Below are 17,248 nucleotides of genomic sequence, written 5' to 3'. Positions count from 1 at the left end.
TTTTCTGGGGCATAAGATTGAAAAATAGAGTTAATCCAGATAAACCAGGTGCTAGGAAAACCTGTTTACTATGGCCCATCCAGGATTATTCTAGTTACTACTGCTGCCTTACAAATTCCTCTAAAAGTTAATAGCTTAAAACCACCTCTATTTTGCTCAAAGTCTTGTGGGTCAGAAATTTGGAAAAGCCTCATATTACTTGGGTTCTTTCATATAGGTGCAGTCAGATGTTGGCTGGTGCTGCAGAATTGTGAAAGCTTGACAGGCTGGGTATGCAAAACAACTCACGCACAAGACTGGTAGTTATTGTTGGTTTTCTTCTGGGAACTCATCTGGGCTGTTGAACTGGTGTGTGCCTATACATGGCCTTTCCGCTGTGGTGGTCCCAGGGTAGTTGGACATTTTGCGCAATGACTCAGGGCTCCAAGAGTCAGTGTCCTGGCTCATAAGACGGATGCTGCATCACCTTCTGTGACTCAGCTTACAAGTCACACAGCATCACTCTGTCACATTCTGTTGGTCCCATATGAGCAACATTCCTGCCCAGATTCAAGAGGGAGCAGCGTAAGACTCTATCTCTTAATGCTGCAGGAGCAAAGTCAGAGATGAGGATGTGGGGTGAAAGTGTTCTAATCAATCTGGGGAAATATAATCTGTTTCAAAGATAATACAATATTAGAATCTTCAGTTGGACCAAGAAGTGCCCAAAAAGCCACTGCTCAATGTATAACTGAAAAAGGCAGCTGGGACTCCAATAAGCCTACACGGAGGCAAAGTGGAAGCTGAAGATGGGGCCAGGAGGATGGCTGAGGTGTCCATGTGAGTGTGTTCTCTCTCAGAAAATACGTGGACACCAACTGGACAAGAAGTTTCCTTTGTCTCCCACTTCCTGTCCCCCTTGAGGATCTGACCACGAGGACTTTAAGTATTGAGACAAAGGAGGAAAAAACACTCATTTTATCACCAGCAGATTCATAGAAAACATTGATTAAGTTTGGTACCTACAAACTACAGAAAGACCGAGGCTTTCTGAATACTCTGAAAATTAATCAAGAAACTGGGTAGATCCTTCATCAAGTGACCAGTGACATATCACTCTGAGTAGAGGGAGGGAAGAAGAAGCTTGTGACAAAGTTGCCCAGTCATGGGGTGATAGGGTTTCATTTGTGTGCTCTTTTCAGAGGCTGTCCTACTAAGTAGTATTTTACGATTTTCTGAAGACTCAGTTTTTCCGCTATGGGAGGGGGTGCTTTGTGTGATGCTTTAGAGACCCTCCTCTTTTGGGTTACTGCACAGGCCAGAGTGGAAATTTCCTGAGGGGACCTTTACTCCTTCTACAACTGGAGATGAAGAGTGACCTTTGAAAATCATAGAAGGAGTGAAGTTAATGTCTTTTTGATCAAGACACTATTTGGGGTGTCCTATTGTCTCATTTTATCTTCAAAACAATCCTGAGATGTTAATAGTATTATTCTCCCTTGACAGATAAGTATATGCTCATTGTTAAAGGATAAATTCTGAGTAAGGTTTTCATAGTTAGTGTTCTCTGTGTCATAAAAAAAAAAAAAAGATGTGTCAAATGCCAAAGCTCTGGTCTCCATCCTGCTCTTCAATGCTTTTTAGGATACCAGTGACATTCAGAGGAAGATATTTGCCATTAATACTTCTCTTCTTCTTGATCTTCTCTAAAGTGCTGTTTTGATTTTCTCCAACTCACAGAGGAAACCTCAACATAAAACAAAGCCTGTGGCAAAAGGGAAGTTATAGATAATTCTGTTTGTAATCATGCTGAGATCCAACGCTGGGCAGTCAATCCCTGTAGTCAAAGGTGGGCAGTCTTAAGACAGTTTGAATGAGATAGGGCTACAGATGCACTTCTACTCTAGTTTAGAGACAAAGAAGAAAGGTCTCGGCCCTTTTATAGGTATTACTCCTGTGCGTAGATGAAGCAGGTGACAGCAAATGCCAAATGAAATTAACAGAAAGCTCAGTGGGTAAAATAATTTCAGGCCTGAGATGGCAGAGAATAGAAAGAGAGCATTCTAGGATTCCCTGCATCCCTACCTATATATAGATTTTTGATAACTACAAAATTAAATTTCAGAAAATGAGATTTGATTTAGTACTGCTAATTATTTTATTCATTTGTGGATATCTGGAATTTGTTTATATATCCAAAAAAGGTGTATTGAACTTCTACCAAGCAATGAGGATGTATTGGTATATAAAGAAAGCATGATCTCTAGCCTCATGAATAGTCTAGTTGGGCAAGCATACAATACACAATTTTTAAAAAATTACTGTGAAGTTACCAGTTTTGATAAGTACTGTGAGAGAAAATTGTAAAGTGCAGAGATGGGGATTAGAGTGACCTGCTCTAGAAGGGTCAGCAGAAAATGTCTTGCTGTGAAACTGAGACCTGAGTGCTATGAGAATCCATGAGAAGAGTGATCTAGGCAGACAGACAAGATCTATGGAGAAGGAAGTCCAGAAGAGGGAAAGTGTGCATGGCCTTTCAAGAACTGTAAGAAGGTGATTGTCCTGGATCATGGATTTCAAAGAGAAGCCTGTGGCAAGGGTGAGCTGGAGGAGATAGGTCAGTACCAAGGTATGACAGCCCTGTGGGCCATAGGCAAAGCTTTGCTTTTATTCTCAGTGCAGCAGGTGGCTGTTGGAAGCTCCTTGAGAAAAGAGTGACGTGATCTGATTTACATTTAAATAGTCATTTGTGGATAAGATGGGTGTTTGATCCTCAGCACTTTTCTGAAGGCTAAATTAATAATAAAATATTCCGGGGCTCTTTTCCAGAGAGCCGATAATGGGATACCACCTATTTCCTTCTGTTTCTTCTATATTCATCTGAATTCTCTATGAGCAAGCAACAGGAAAAGGAATTCCTGGTAACTAATCAACTCGAGTTTTGATGCATGGTCCTGCTCCAACCAGAGCTAGCCCAACCAGCTGATATGATGGAGTCTCCTCAAAATAGAAGACAGTGAGCTGAGCTCAGAGGGTAGAGACTGAGGGAAAGAAACAGACGGGGAGTTGGCAATGAGGGAACATCCAAATTCTAACCCAAGCTCTGGGATATTGGGGTTATATGAAAAGCATGATCTATAGGGAAGGTCACTTGTTTACTGCAGGAGCAGATCTCAGTATTGGGTGGACTCCTGAGTCCAGAGAGAACTGTCTGCATTGATTCATTTGACATCAGATGTGAAACCCACCCCTGAGTGGCAGTAGCTGGCAAGACCAAGGCTACCATTGGCTAGATGAGAGTTCAGGTCAAGACTTTCAGCCCAGTGAGTACAGCAGTGAACACAGGAGCAGACCAGGGGTCATTCTGGTAGATGGATCACTCCCGTCCAATGCCTGCTTTTGCTTACCACATGTGTTTTAAGGGCAAGAAAGAGATGACAGCCTTTTTTTCCCTGTAGTGGTGGGGGACACAAGTGACAATCCTGGCTGTGTTCAGGGAGATGTAAATATCTGATGGGCTTTCTAGACTATACTTTTCACCATAACGTGCAGTAGATCCTACTGCTCTATATGTCTAGAGGAAACTCTGGAATCATGCTGACATGTCACTATGAAACTCCTATCCACCAGCAGGAACCTTCCTGCTTAGGAGGAGACAACAAGTCATTCACAGGCTGAACATGGTGCTATACGGGACAACAATGAAACCATCAAACAGACTGCATCTCCTTCTCAAAATGCCCCTTCCAGACTGGCCGCTGCTCAAAGCAGGAGGAGCAGACGGAATCAAAAAAATCCACAAACAATAAATGCTGGAGAGGGTGTGGAGAGAAGAGAACCCTCCTAGACTGTTGGTGAGAATGTAAATTGATAAAGCCACTAGGGAGAACAGTATGGAGGTTCCTTAAAAAACTAAAAATAGAGCCACCATATGACCCTGCAATCCCACTCCTGGGCATATATCCAGAGAAAACCATGGTCCAAAAGGATACATGCACCTCAGTGTTCATTGCAACACTGTTTACAATAGCCAAGACATGGAAGCGACCTTAATGTCCATTGACCGAGGAATGGATAAAGAAGATATGGTACATATATACAATGGAATATTACTCAGCCATTAAAAAGAATGAAATAATGCCATTTGCAGCAATATGGATGGACCTAGAGATTGTCATACTGAGTGAAGTAAGTCAGACAGAGAAAGAGAAGTATAGTATGATATCCCTTATATGTGGAATCTAAAAAGAAATGGTACAAGTGAACTTATTTACAAAACAGAAACAGACTCACAGACTTAGGGAACGAACTTATAGTTACCAGGGGGGAAGGATGGAGGGAAAGGATAGTTAGGGAGTTTGGGATCGACATGTACACACTGCTATATTTAAAATGGATAACCAACAAGGACCTACTGTATAGCACAGGGAACTCTGCTCAATGTTATGTGGCAGCCTGGATGGGAGGGGAGTTTGGGGGAGAATGGATACATGTATATGTATGGCTAAGTCCCTTTGCTGTGCACTTGAAACTATCACAGCATTGTTAATCGGCTATACTCCAATATAAAATAAAAAGTTTAGAAAATAGTTTTAAAAAGCTGATCTTCAGAGAATGACATGGAAGAAAATATGAAGAATATGTGAGATTATTAAAATACGTGACTTTGACATTTAAAAAAAAAAAGTGGATTAGACTGAAGTCCAGAAAAGCCCTCTGTAGTCATAACAGCTGCAGGAAAGAGATCCCTAAATCAAAATCTTCACTGGGGTAATAAACAGGGAATCTGATATGCAGTGCCTAGTTCCTGGGACAATGATGGCACAATACAGAGGGGCAGGATGGAGACCGCATCCTGACCAGAGCCCAACATGCTTTACATTCCACCTGAGATGAAGCTAAAATATTAGAGTATCTGAGTGTCTTCGGCTAGCAGCTGTGTCACTAAACAATAATTTTTAAGGTCACAGACTCAAATGACCACAAGAGATGTGATGTGAATAATGCAATAGAGAGTGGTGGAGACTCTGGTCAACTGAAGAATGTATGCTAGTTTCAAGTCCAACAATTAGCTATTCAGTTCTGGTATACCATTGCCATGTTAAAGTCTGGAGCCAGTATTACCAGATATTTCAAGGTTTAAGACTAACCACGGGGGCTTCCCTGGTGGTGCAGTGGTTGAGAGTCCGCCTGCCAGTGCAGGGGACGCGGGTTCGGGCCCTGGTCTGGGAAGATCCCACATGCCACGGAGCGACTGGGCCCGTGAGCCACAATTGCTGAGCCTGCGCGTCTGGAGCCTGTGCTCCGCAGCGGGAGAGGCCGTGGTGGTGGGGGGCCCGCGCACCGCGATGAAGAGTGGTCCCCGCTTGCTGCAACTAGAGAAAGCCCTCACACAGAAACGAAGACCCAACACAGCCATAAATAAAATAAATAAATAAATAAAATTAAAAAAAAAAAAGAATAACCACGTATCCATGGTTTTAAATGGCATATCCTATTTTAAAAAATTATTGTGTAACTTGGTTGAAAACATTGTATGGACAGAACCTAATGCATCTGCAGTGCTGCACCTGTCCTGGAGGCTATTATTTGTAACCTGGAGCTTTGCAAAGATAATGATTACGTATGGTAGTTCTCCTGCTCACTCTAATCCAATCTGATTCTCTGTGGGACTCTAGGTCTGCTGGTAAGAGTAGCAACAAAGCGAGTTTTATGCATAGCAAATGAGATTGTGAATAGATGACCTGGCTGTAAGCTCCTTAGATACTAAAATAATGTGACAGATTCTCATCCCAGGAGAGAGCTGTATGTGACGATGGTGCTTCATCCCTGAAACTTCAGGGGCAAACCCATCTTGCAAGATCTGAGCATCCACACGATCTTTGGTTCATAATTGACAAACAGCAATGGATGATGAGTACAATCTGTATGTTCTCTGTATTCCTGGCCTAATCTGATCAAATCCCCCATGTCCATTGGCCAGGGCAGTAATTGCAACAGACAGATGATCCAACTTTAAAGACAGAAGCTTTCACAGACTGGAGAGGACCGGGCAGAAACTCCATGCTAGGACAGAGGCACGGGAGGCAGGCAAAGGTTAGACATCATGCCTGGGTCCCAGCTGCGAGTTTCAGTCTCTGTGGGCTCCGGAAAACAGCTCTTGACTTTTACCAATTTACTGCAGTCTGCTACTTTGGAAAAATGCCTCTAAATATTTCCTGGGCGGCTCACCGCCGCCCAAAGCCTCCACAGGAAGCTCAAGTCCTTCCTCCTTGTCTCATTAATTCACAGAATGTACTTTGTTTCATATGATGGAAAATTCCTTGGTTGGAAAAGGAGAAGAAGCATTGTTCTGTCGGGAATAAAATGCAAAGCATTGCCCTAACATCTGTCTGAGGTGAGCCAGACCTCAGGGAATTGCCAGGAGAGAGTGTGGGAGGCAGCAGTCCAGCCTCACCCTGCTGCTCAGTTCTCTGTGGTCCAAAAGAAGTTGGGCGAGATGGGTGCACATTCTCCTAGGACGGAGACCCTTGAAATCGCAAGGGCTGTGCATGGATCTGTGGAAATCTTGGGTCTAACTTCTCAAAGTCTGCTTTGTGAGTGGGCCCAGGAAAGAGGACCCCACCAGCACACACACCCCACACACAGCCAGAGCCCATGATTTAGAATGTTGCCTGGGGGAAGCTGCGCTCAGTTCAGTGTTTGGAGGATATACCCTTTAGTTGTGAAAAAGCAGGCACAGATGAGATCCATGGCTGGCCTCACCACCTGGCATAAACTCTAGTTATCACTCTTCCCTCGTTCATCCCAGAGGTTGTTGGAAGAATTTCCCACTCTCTGCATCCCCGACAGAGCATCTGGGCCCAGGCTCAGGGCACAGAGCTTGTCAGCTGGCTCTTTTCTTTCCTCAGTCTTTCTCAGAATGAGTAAGGCTAGCAGCAAGTTTGGAAATTATAGCCAAAGTACTTTGAATGTGTGTCAGCGTCACTGACCCTAACTCACATCATGGAAAAGTAAAGCGGCCACATTATACCCGTATGGGATGGCTGATGTCCTAGAGTGGCCCCTCTACCTGTCCTCTTCAGATTGGAGAGATGGGGGGGTCATCCCTGAAGAATTGCTGAGCAGGACGAGCCCACTCATCCCAGAGAGCACACGCTCACCAAGGCAGGAACACAGCATCACACAAACATCCATGGGCCCGTGAGTGTCCCCCCATACATACCTTCACCAGCTGAGTGTAGGCTACCTTCTGCTGCGTGACACTTGGCCCCAGATTACAGTGGTTTACAACACAGAGTGTTTATTTCTCACTCACGTCCCATGTCTTTATAATGGATGGACTGGGGCTGTGTCCCACATCTTCATTCCAGGACCAGAGATGAAGGGTTAGCCGCTATCTGGGATGAGAGTGATGGGCAACCACACTGTGGCTCCTAAAGCATCAGCTTATGAGTGGTATCCGTGACTTATACTCCTATTTTCTTAGTGAAAGCAAGTCACCAAGCCAAGTTGGAATCACTGGGACAGGGAAATACAATACTCTTGCGTGAGAATAGCAACTACTTGGGAAGGGTAATACACCATTTCACACCCTTGTTCCTTGCAAGGTATATCCTGTCTTGGGAAAAGGAAGCATAAAGCTCAGAACAATAATCTATTAATTTAATATTAATTGAATACCTACCATGTGTCAGAAAATTCCAGGTATAAGGGATAAGACAAAACAGGACAAATTCCTACTATTAGGGAGCTTAGATTCTAGGGGGGAGACTGGAAATAAAGAAACATGTAAATATATAGTATATTTGCGATCGGTGCTGTGGAAGATGATACAACAAAGTAAAAGGGGAAGAAAATTCCGGGATATGTGTGTGTGCATGTGTGGTGTTTTGTTTAGTGCTGGGAAGCTGTTGGCTAGCTTTCAGTGGAGGCATGGCATTATCCTGCTGACATTTTGAAAGGTTACTCTGGATGCTGACTGACAGAGGCAGGAGCAGGAGGACGAGGTGGGGGATCTTGTGGGAATTCAGGCTAGAGGTGGTGGTGGTTTGAATCAGGATGGTGCTGGTGGTGAGGGGTATGACAGTGGTCAGATTCTGAATATATTTTGAAAATGGACAATGGATTTGTTGATGGACTGGATGTGGGGAGTATGAGAAAAAGAGCATTTGAGGATGACTTGGGTATTTTTGTCTTGAGCAATGAGAACAGATGAATTGCATTTGTCAAGACATTGAGCTGTATGGGGAGAGGTTTGGGGGTGAGGGGAAGAAGGCCAGGTCGAATTTCAACCTTGGCCCTGTGGTGTTTGAGATTCCTGTTGGACATCTGATGGAGATGTCATATGGGCAGTTGTAAATGTGGTTTTGGAGATCAGAGAGGTGTTCAGGCCAGAGATTTAAATCTTGAGTCATCATTTGTTTGCTTTTAAGGCCATGAAACTAGATGAGATGACTCAGGGAGTGATGTGGGCAGAGAAATGGCCTGAGCTCAGAACCTGGAGGAGGAGAAGCTAGTGAAGGAAGCTGGGAAAGGGTGCCCAGCAAGACTGAGTGAAACAAGAGAGTGGTGTTATGGAGGCCACATAAGAGGTTGTTCCAAGGAAGAGGGAATGGTCAGCAGTGCCCAGAGTGGCTGGAGGAACTGAGCATGGCCACCGCATTTAGCCAAAGGTGGCAGAGAAAAGCTGCTAACAGACAGGATGTCTAGAGGAAAATGGTGGCACATGGTTCCCGCCTTTCTGAGCCCTCTCAGTCACGTCACTGAGGATTCTCAACCTCCAGACTGAGCGCACCCAAGCCGCTGTTGGCCCGGAATCGCAGGCTATCAGCTGGCTCAGACTCCAGCCTGCGGAATCTGGAGGCCCTTTTGGACGGCTGGGTGTCAGGCACTCGAAAATCCACTGAGCCACGTTTGTTTAATCACATGTAATCCACATAAAACTGGCCCAAATACAGGGAGCTGCATTCAGAAGTAAAACTAGTATGATATCCAAAGAGCACTGAGAAGCAATTGACTTTTTTACTGAGGGCTCTTTAAGAGGCACTAGATAGGGATTACTAGCTAACCCAAATCCAAAACTCTGAAATTCCTTTCCTTGGTCTCTCTCCTACCCTTTCATTTACAAGGTGCTGAAGCTGCCCCTCGACCTCTCCTTTCACATCTACCAACTCCCGTAAACCCTCTGTAAACACAACCTAGGCTGACTCCTCGCTCTCTCCCCTTCTCCTCCTATCTCTTTGGCTCTACTTCTATTTGTTTATTTTCCTATCGTGCATAGCTTTATGCCCTTTCTAGTGTAGATTAATTTAGTTTTTCTGGTGGTCTTTCCGTTTTCTTCTCCCCAGTTACCGGGATCAATAAAGCAAAGGCCAGGAAGCTGGCCAGAGAACACAGAAATCTCAAAAGGAGAGGGAGGTAGCATTGGGATGCACGGTTGTCCACTGTGATGTGCCTGCGTGTGCTGCTTGGATTTGCATGTGCCCACAGCTCTCTTTCTGGGCCAAGAGCCAAACGGAGCCCCCTCACCCCTCTGGGTGCTCGTGTCTGCTGGGGCCCATAGAGGGGTCTCTAGTCAAAAGCAGGGACCCTCCTCCTAAGCTCTGCCCACTGCTAAGGAATTCAACTTTGCTTCTGTTTTGACCTATTTCTCCTCCCTTCTGGGATGTGTGGGTTGATTTTCCCCTTTGAGGATTTGCCAGAAGCAAAAATCACCATCCCAACTGCCTGTCACTTAAACAAGAGGAGACTTATTAGATTTATCAGAAAGTACATAGTGCAGGAGAGATAAAAACACAAAGTTAACTTCAGGTCAAGCGGTCTCAACTCCTGCCCAGTCAGGCCCTCCCAAGCAATCATTTTTGGGGCCCCATGGGCATCTTGCTAGGCCCAGCATCTGACCCCTAGAGAGCATCCAGGAAAAGGAATCAGAGGCTTCTGCAGCCCAGGAGGCTCCCCTAGTTCTTCGCCTAGGAATCGGTCCGCTTTAGAGCTTTAGTGGGATGAGGGGCTGTGACTCAAAGTGGCCGCTGCCTTCTCCCAGCTGCACTGTGTGTGGTCTTTCAGGGGTGGGGATGGGGGATATTGGTTACCTTCACTCTTGCTGTTAATTCCAAGGGCCCAGCAGGGGTGAAGTAAGCTTGCAACTGGACTTAAGGAAGTGAGGGGTAGGGTCTGCAGCCGGTGATTCCTGTTGCCACTTTAATCCGCCATGGGAGCTTTGGGTGGTGAAGAGTTGAAATTGAAAGTTCCATTCAAGCAGCCATCAAAGCTTATTTAGTATCTCCTTAAACACACAATCCTATATCCCCTTGGACTGAAAACAGCAGCCATTTCCATTGTTACAGAGACCCATTTTCTAGAAAGAAAATACAAGATGTTTCAAAATGAGTGTTCAGAAGAGAAAAGAAAGTTTGTGCATTTGTGTATGATATATGTATGTGTGTGTATTCTGCTCCTATGTGACCTCTTTCCAGTATCCTATTCCAAAGCAGAATTGTACATCACCCTTAAAAGACAGCAAGTTGTATGATAACAGGCGTCATGTTTATCGTGCTCACTTCTGTACCCTCAGAGGGGATACTGACCGGAGTTGGGTGTGTTGAATTAATGAAAGCAGAGAGAATGATCAGGGTCTCTCCAGTTCCACCTGCTTGAATGAACACTTCCATGCTCCCTGGTTCTGCTTTCCCCACCATATCCGATGCCCACAGATAATCTAATACCAGAACTGAATTTGAGTTTGCTACATCTTCTGGGATGCTTGGATTTGGACCACACCCCTGAAGCCACAAAGAATAGGCAGAAAGCAACCCTTAGCTCGTGACCCACATATGCCCACCTTTATTCCTCTTCTCCCTCAACAGTAGTTTGAGCAAGCAGCGTAAAAATGGTAAGACTAAAAAAGTGTCAATTTTAAAGTATCTTAAAGATCTCAGTATTCAAGGTAAAAAACAACTGCACTGGATCTTGGGTCTCCCCTGCCTATGATAACCATTCACCAGACACTCAAAGCTGGTCCTCACTTCCTTTCTTTATGTTGGTATAATAGGGACGAACATGGGGTGGTAGTCAGTGCATGAGAGTGTGAGATGTTCTCCAGGAACAGGTAACATGACCACTTCCTTGAGTGGGAGGCAGTGTTGATGGGGAGTAGGATGGGTGGTAAGAATTGTTCACCAGGAGCCATGGAGAAGCTTTTCCAGGAGTTTCAAAGCATATCCTTGAGGGGTGCAGCCAAACCAGAGGGTTTACAGTAAAGTATAAGGAATACCAAGGTAAAGACCCAGCTGTTCAGGGATTCTGCTGGTCACTCTGGTCTGTTTTTATGGAGCACTGTTTTCATTTTCATGCTTTGCCTTAATACTGACCTCATTATTTTAAACAGATATATAGTATTCCATTGTGTGATTATACTTTTATTCATTATACTCATTCCCTATTAATGGACATTTGGACTATTAGTCTATGTTGTTGTTGTTGATACAAAGGTGCTAGAATATGCGTGTAGCATTACAACTTGTGCTATTATTTCTTAGGATACATTCCTAAAATTTGAATGATAAGATCATGGGTGAAGCTATTGCTCATTTTGGTAGATATTGCAAAATTACAACCTGGAAATTTTGTTGCAGTTTTTTTAAATTTTTTTATTTTTTTTTAATTTTATTTTATTTATTTATTTTTATACAGCAGGTTCTTATTAGTTATCTATTTTATACATATTAGTGTATATATATGGTGTATATATATGTCAATCCCAATCTCCCAATTTCAAATTCTCATCAACCAGTAACAGAATATTGTACATAAACTATATACTTCAATAAAAATAAACAAATAAATAAAAAATAAAGTATACCAGAAGAAAACAAACAAACGAAAGCGTGTAGAATATGGTGCTAGGTTCAGTTCAACTGAACTTGAGAACCAAGTTTTAGTACATAGTGCCTGCAAAGTACTGTAGAATATAAGATAAAGGAAACAAGTCCCTGTACCCTGGTTGTTTATTATTAAATTAAAAAGTGTGTATGCAGCCAGTAAATACCTAGGAAGTTCATGAATCTAATAAGCCCCTTCAACAACAGGGAACATGATCTTAGGACAGCATGGGGCTCTCTCCATGGGTGTTAATGAAGACAAGCTTCCAAAACACATTTTTAAACTCTGTATGCCTTGGTTTCCTTGGCTGAAATGATCCCTCCCATTGACAAAGTGAACCAGTGGGCTTGAAAGCACTGTGTCATTGCCAAGAGTGAGCTGTTGGGATACTGCAGGAATCCTTGTAGTAAGTTCTTAGACGTAACAGTGGGGATAAGCAGGAGGGGACAGAGTGTCTGGATACTGCCTTTACTACTCTTAGATTAGGGACAATAGCTCCTTATCCTACCACTTGGCCTCTAGGAATTATACCACCTAACTGTTTACTATTTGGCCTTATTTCTAAGAGTAGATTTGTTTTGGACCTGAACTAGGGAAAAAAACCAAACAAACAGAGAAGCAGGAACCCCTCAATGGCAGCCTGACTTTTCAACAAGTATAGGAGATATGCAACATGCAAGGTGAGAAAACCCATGACCCAACATCACTGCATTGAGCAGAAGTGGATGTCAGGACATTTGGCAAAACTGCCTGGCTGAAGTTATTTTCCAGCTATTACCCTGAGCTCTTTATTTTTTCTAAATCTATCCCTGTTTTAGTTTACTTTAACCTAACAACAGAAGGCAAAGGGTATTAAAATGTTTGTTTTTTATTTGAACCCAGATATGATTTGATATTATGAAATCTTATACTGCAAACAAACAACCACACCAATCAAACAGCCATTTAAAAAGTTGGCTTCCAGTAGAGTAAGGCACTGAGTCGAATCAGAATCCTTTCTAATTATCCCAACAAGTTAAGTGCATGGGTCAGGATTCAGGCTGAACAGGGTCCTGGGAGACAGGGCACAGAACGGGACAAACCTGGGAAGATTCCAGCTCTCAGGAAGCAGTGGACTCATAGGAAGCCACTGAAGAAGCAAATGAAACAGAAGAATAGACCCATATGAGCTGTGGGAGAATCTAGTTAAGTCGAATGTTCTCATACGTCTTAGAAGCTGGCCAGGACACATGGTTACTTCCTTGCTCTGACTTCTGATCTTGCCACATCTAATTTTCCTTTCATCTTCCTGACTCTGGGAAGGCAATTTTTAAGCTGATATTAAGGTATAGACAGAGGCAGTGGGGAAAATTTGAAGTCACAGCATATTTATAATTTAGGGGAGACCCATGTATTATGCAAAATGGTTCTGTTCTTTCCAAATCAAAGATAATGAGTGACAACAGAAGGCTTCCCTGTGGTTCTGCTGGGGAAGAGAAAAGAGAATCATTCAGGACAGTTGACGGGGAAGGATACACACCCCATCCCCAAGCTTTTGTGTTTTATTTTCTTGTCTGTCCATGCTCACCTTGGTGGAAAACCAGGCAAGAGATGAGCTTGGCTAGTTGGACCCTGGAGTCCAGATGGAAAATGGCACATCTTTTACCTTCAGTTATCTTTCAAGGACCAGAAAGCACATACTAAATTTATGTTGTTTGAAAATCATGGAGTTTAATTCAGATAGGCAATTCTAAACATGGCTGTCAGGTAAGAGGTAGGGATAGCATAAAGGTGATATCCTTGGAAAAGTATTGGAAGGCTAGTTGGTAGAAAGGGGATCTTAGAGAACCTAGAATGTCAAGAGTTAAGAGTTAGGGTGGGCAAATAGAAAGTGGTCGCAGAATTCCATTGTCTAAGGTCCCATGTACCTGGCTGATTTGCGATGACGTGGGTTTCTAAGTACTGAGTAGGTTGATTCGAAGAGCAGGGCCAGAGAGCTCCTTCCTTCCCGCTATTAAAGGCCCATGTCTTCCTTGCCCTGTGGTGCCAAATGGAGGTTTTAGCTGTCATTTTCTAGGAGAAAGTTCATGGGTGTGGGAATTACACGCAAGACCCAAGTTCACTGAAAAAGAGAGGAAAGGCTCTGTCAGTCTCCGGCCACCTCTGACTTCCCAATAATTTATATTTAGAATCGTGAATTCTGTGTTTGGCTCTCTGCATGTCCTTCTGGCTTGGCTGCTGCCTCTGCCATACTGGACCCTGAGAACCAGTAACCTCCAGTGTTCTCGTGCCCCAGCACAGCTTCTTTTGCATATTAATTCAGTGAGGGGGGAGAACGCACAAAAACTCCAAAGCCTGGAATAATATGAGGCTTAGAAGGACATTAGTCATCTTAAGAAGAGGGTTCTGTCTTGGGGAATGCTAAGACCTCCCCCAACCACATGTGCCTCACCTCAGTCCATTGCTAAATCTGGATTCCCAGACCTCACCATTTAGGCAGCTTTAGGTGAGTGCCGCTTCAAGGTCTTGGGTGTCCTTTGTTCATTCTGTATGCCGATGTCCATGCTTCCTCCTGGCTGTGGCACTCAAGATCTTCACTCTGGCAGGGGCCGTCTTAGTGGGCTTCCTTCAACCTTTCGGAGTTCCTGCTCCTGACTGCAACCCTAAACACTAGTGCCTTCCCTTTGACCTATTATGTTAACCTAAAGTGTATTCAGACAAGCTTAGTGGTAAGGCTGTGATCCCCTTTTGCAGACTTCAGCTTTTTTATCTGAGTCAAGACAGACATGTAGGTCAGGACAACCTCTGCTTTTGAAAATGCCATAAATCTCTCCTCCATTCTGTTACCAATCAAGTTGTTGCCTCCTTTCTCTCCTTTCTGGAAAAGTCTTCTGCTCTGACTGCTCTTGTCCCTTCACTCCTATGGCCACCAGAGCCCCCTGCAGTCTAGCCTCCTTTCCCATCTCCTCCCAGAAGACGGCTCTCTGGCCCCGACCCCCTACTCAGGCATCCGAGACTTCTCTGCAGTGTTTGACACCGTGGGTTGCTCTTGCCTTGAGACCTTCTCATCCTTTGCTTTTCTTAACGTTACACTCTCCTTGGTTATCTTCTGTGATGCCCATTGGTCTCTCTTCCTAGACTTGCCCCCCAAATATCCGCGATCCTCCTTGTCATGTACTGGCTGAGGAAAGTAAAAGTGTTGGCTAAACTTCTGTGCTCTGACTACTTGGCTGTGAATCCCAGCTTGGTCACTTCTATTCCTGGACAAGTTTTTAACCCCTTCGTGAATCAGCTTCTTGTGGAGAGGAGAAGCAACTACAGTACCTAACGTGTGGGGTCGCTGTAAGAATTAAATAAATGAATATATGTAAAGTGATCACACAGTGAGCACCCAAATCCATGGATCCTGTTTTGATTATTAGTCTCTGATCCTCTCTGAGAGCTTTAACCACCAGCCCTGGACTCTTGAGTCTCAAATCTGTTTCGCTACCTCAAAACTCACCTTTAAGTTCCAGACCTCTATTTCCATTGTCTACATTTCTGGATGTACCAGAGGAACATACAAATCAGCATGTCCAAAGCTAAACTCATTATCTGCTTCCTAAAGCCAGCTCTTTTTCCTGCATTCCGTATCTGGGTTAATGATACCGCCATCCGCTGGGTTGTCCTAATTAGAACTTTCAGAGGCCTTATCTCCTGCTCTTTCTCTCTCTCCTTCACAGTCAGTTTTGAACCAAGCCCTGACTATTCATCTTTCAAAATGTTTCTTAAGTCTTTTTATAGTCCTTCCTTAGTGACAGAGCTTCAGTTCAGTCCCTTATCATCTCTCACTTGGACTGTTACAATAATTTCTGCCTCCATTTTTAGTCCTTTCTTCAAAGCTTTTTAAAAAATAATGATCATGTTTCATTTCTGTTCTTAAAAAAAAATAAACAAAACAACAGCAATAACGAAAGTACCTTCATGGAGTCTCAGATGCCTAAGGAAGAAGTTACAGCTATGCAGCCCTGCATTCTCTCAGCTCCAAACACTGTCTCTAACTAACTTTGAACTCACATTTGCCACTTTTCACCTGAAGTATTTAAACTCTGGTACTGAAAAGGGATTTTTGATTTTATAAGCAAGTCACACCCTTTCAATTTTCCTTTTCATTATTTTCCCCCTTTTCTCTATTTGACAAGAATCTTACTCAGGTTTAAGGTCCGAAAATATGCCTTTTTCTGGGCAGCTCCTCACTGACCCCCAACTCTATCCCCCAATGTTCAAAGCAGATATGCCAATACCTCTTCTAAGCTTTGTTTGCTCTTTTTACAGACCTGGATACTGAGCTTATAATATTACAATGATATTGTGTATTTCTGTTTCTTTCTCTTAGCTGCATGTTCTTAATGATCTCTTATTCACTGTATATGACACATATTAGCACTGAGTGTCTACTGACTGCATTTTCTGAGACTCTTTCTTCCTCTTGTCAACTTCCCTCCCAGGGCAGCTAAACCTGGTGCCTCTTCCCTTTCCATTCAGACATTTGTTTGGCTTCTGCCAAGTGTCTGTGTGCTGGCAGTGGGTCTTCCCTGCCCACTGACGTCACCATGATGGGCACTAATTTGGTTAATTGAAAGTTTCCTAGTGACACTCAAAACCCATATTTACACAATGCAATGCATTTTATGGAATACACACAATGTTACACTTATTAGAGTGAGTGCTTGCATCCCTTTAGAAATATTTTGAGTTGTTTGGCTACTTGAGTATTTCAAGTATTTTTAGATTCAGACAGCTTCCATTTATGAATTTTACATTATGTCATATGCAGTTCATCAAATGCATCCCTTTTGGTGTTCTGGCCTACATTTTGCTGTTTGGGGGCTATTTTAGGAGACTTTGCACCCCTTGTGGACCTATGAAGCAAATCAGCTGATACCCAATTTGCCATTTTAGTGGAACATTATACTTTGACACTAGGAATAAAAATTATTTAGCTCCATTTCTCTGTTTTATTCAATAATCTACATCATAAAGTAATGCTTGATCAAAAAACAGTTAATCACATGCTACAGTAATTTAACCTAAGACTTTGAGATTTGTAGGATACTGCTTTCACTATAAACATAGTATATACTCATTAAATAAAAGTTGGAAAGCTCAAAAGAAAGGAGTAAGAAAAATAAAGCTTTCCATAATTTTAAGAGGCATAAAAAAATTCCATAATTTTAAGAGACATTCCCTTCTAATTGTTCTATGGTCATTGATGCATTTTTTATTTGATATTTTACCTTTAATATTTATTATATATTAAATACAATTTTTATTTTATGGGGAAGTTTTATTTAACATTGTAATGATACAAACTTTTATGAAATATGTGATATGTGTATTAGGGACAGTTACATCAAATAGATCTTAA

At 43.1% G+C, this 17,248-nt stretch overlaps 1 long non-coding RNA gene across 1 annotated transcript in view; it reads left to right on the top strand.

Moving 5' to 3' along the window:
• The window catches only part of LOC309642564, a 290,224-nt gene that overhangs the window by 250,079 nt on the left and 22,897 nt on the right, over positions 1-17,248 (top strand). The window lies entirely within an intron of this gene.

Source organism: Balaenoptera physalus, assembly GCF_965194825.1.
Source record: "Balaenoptera physalus genome assembly, chromosome: 14".
Classification (NCBI taxonomy): Eukaryota; Metazoa; Chordata; class Mammalia; order Artiodactyla; family Balaenopteridae; genus Balaenoptera; species Balaenoptera physalus.
This window is presented reverse-complemented; position numbering and strand designations above follow the sequence as displayed.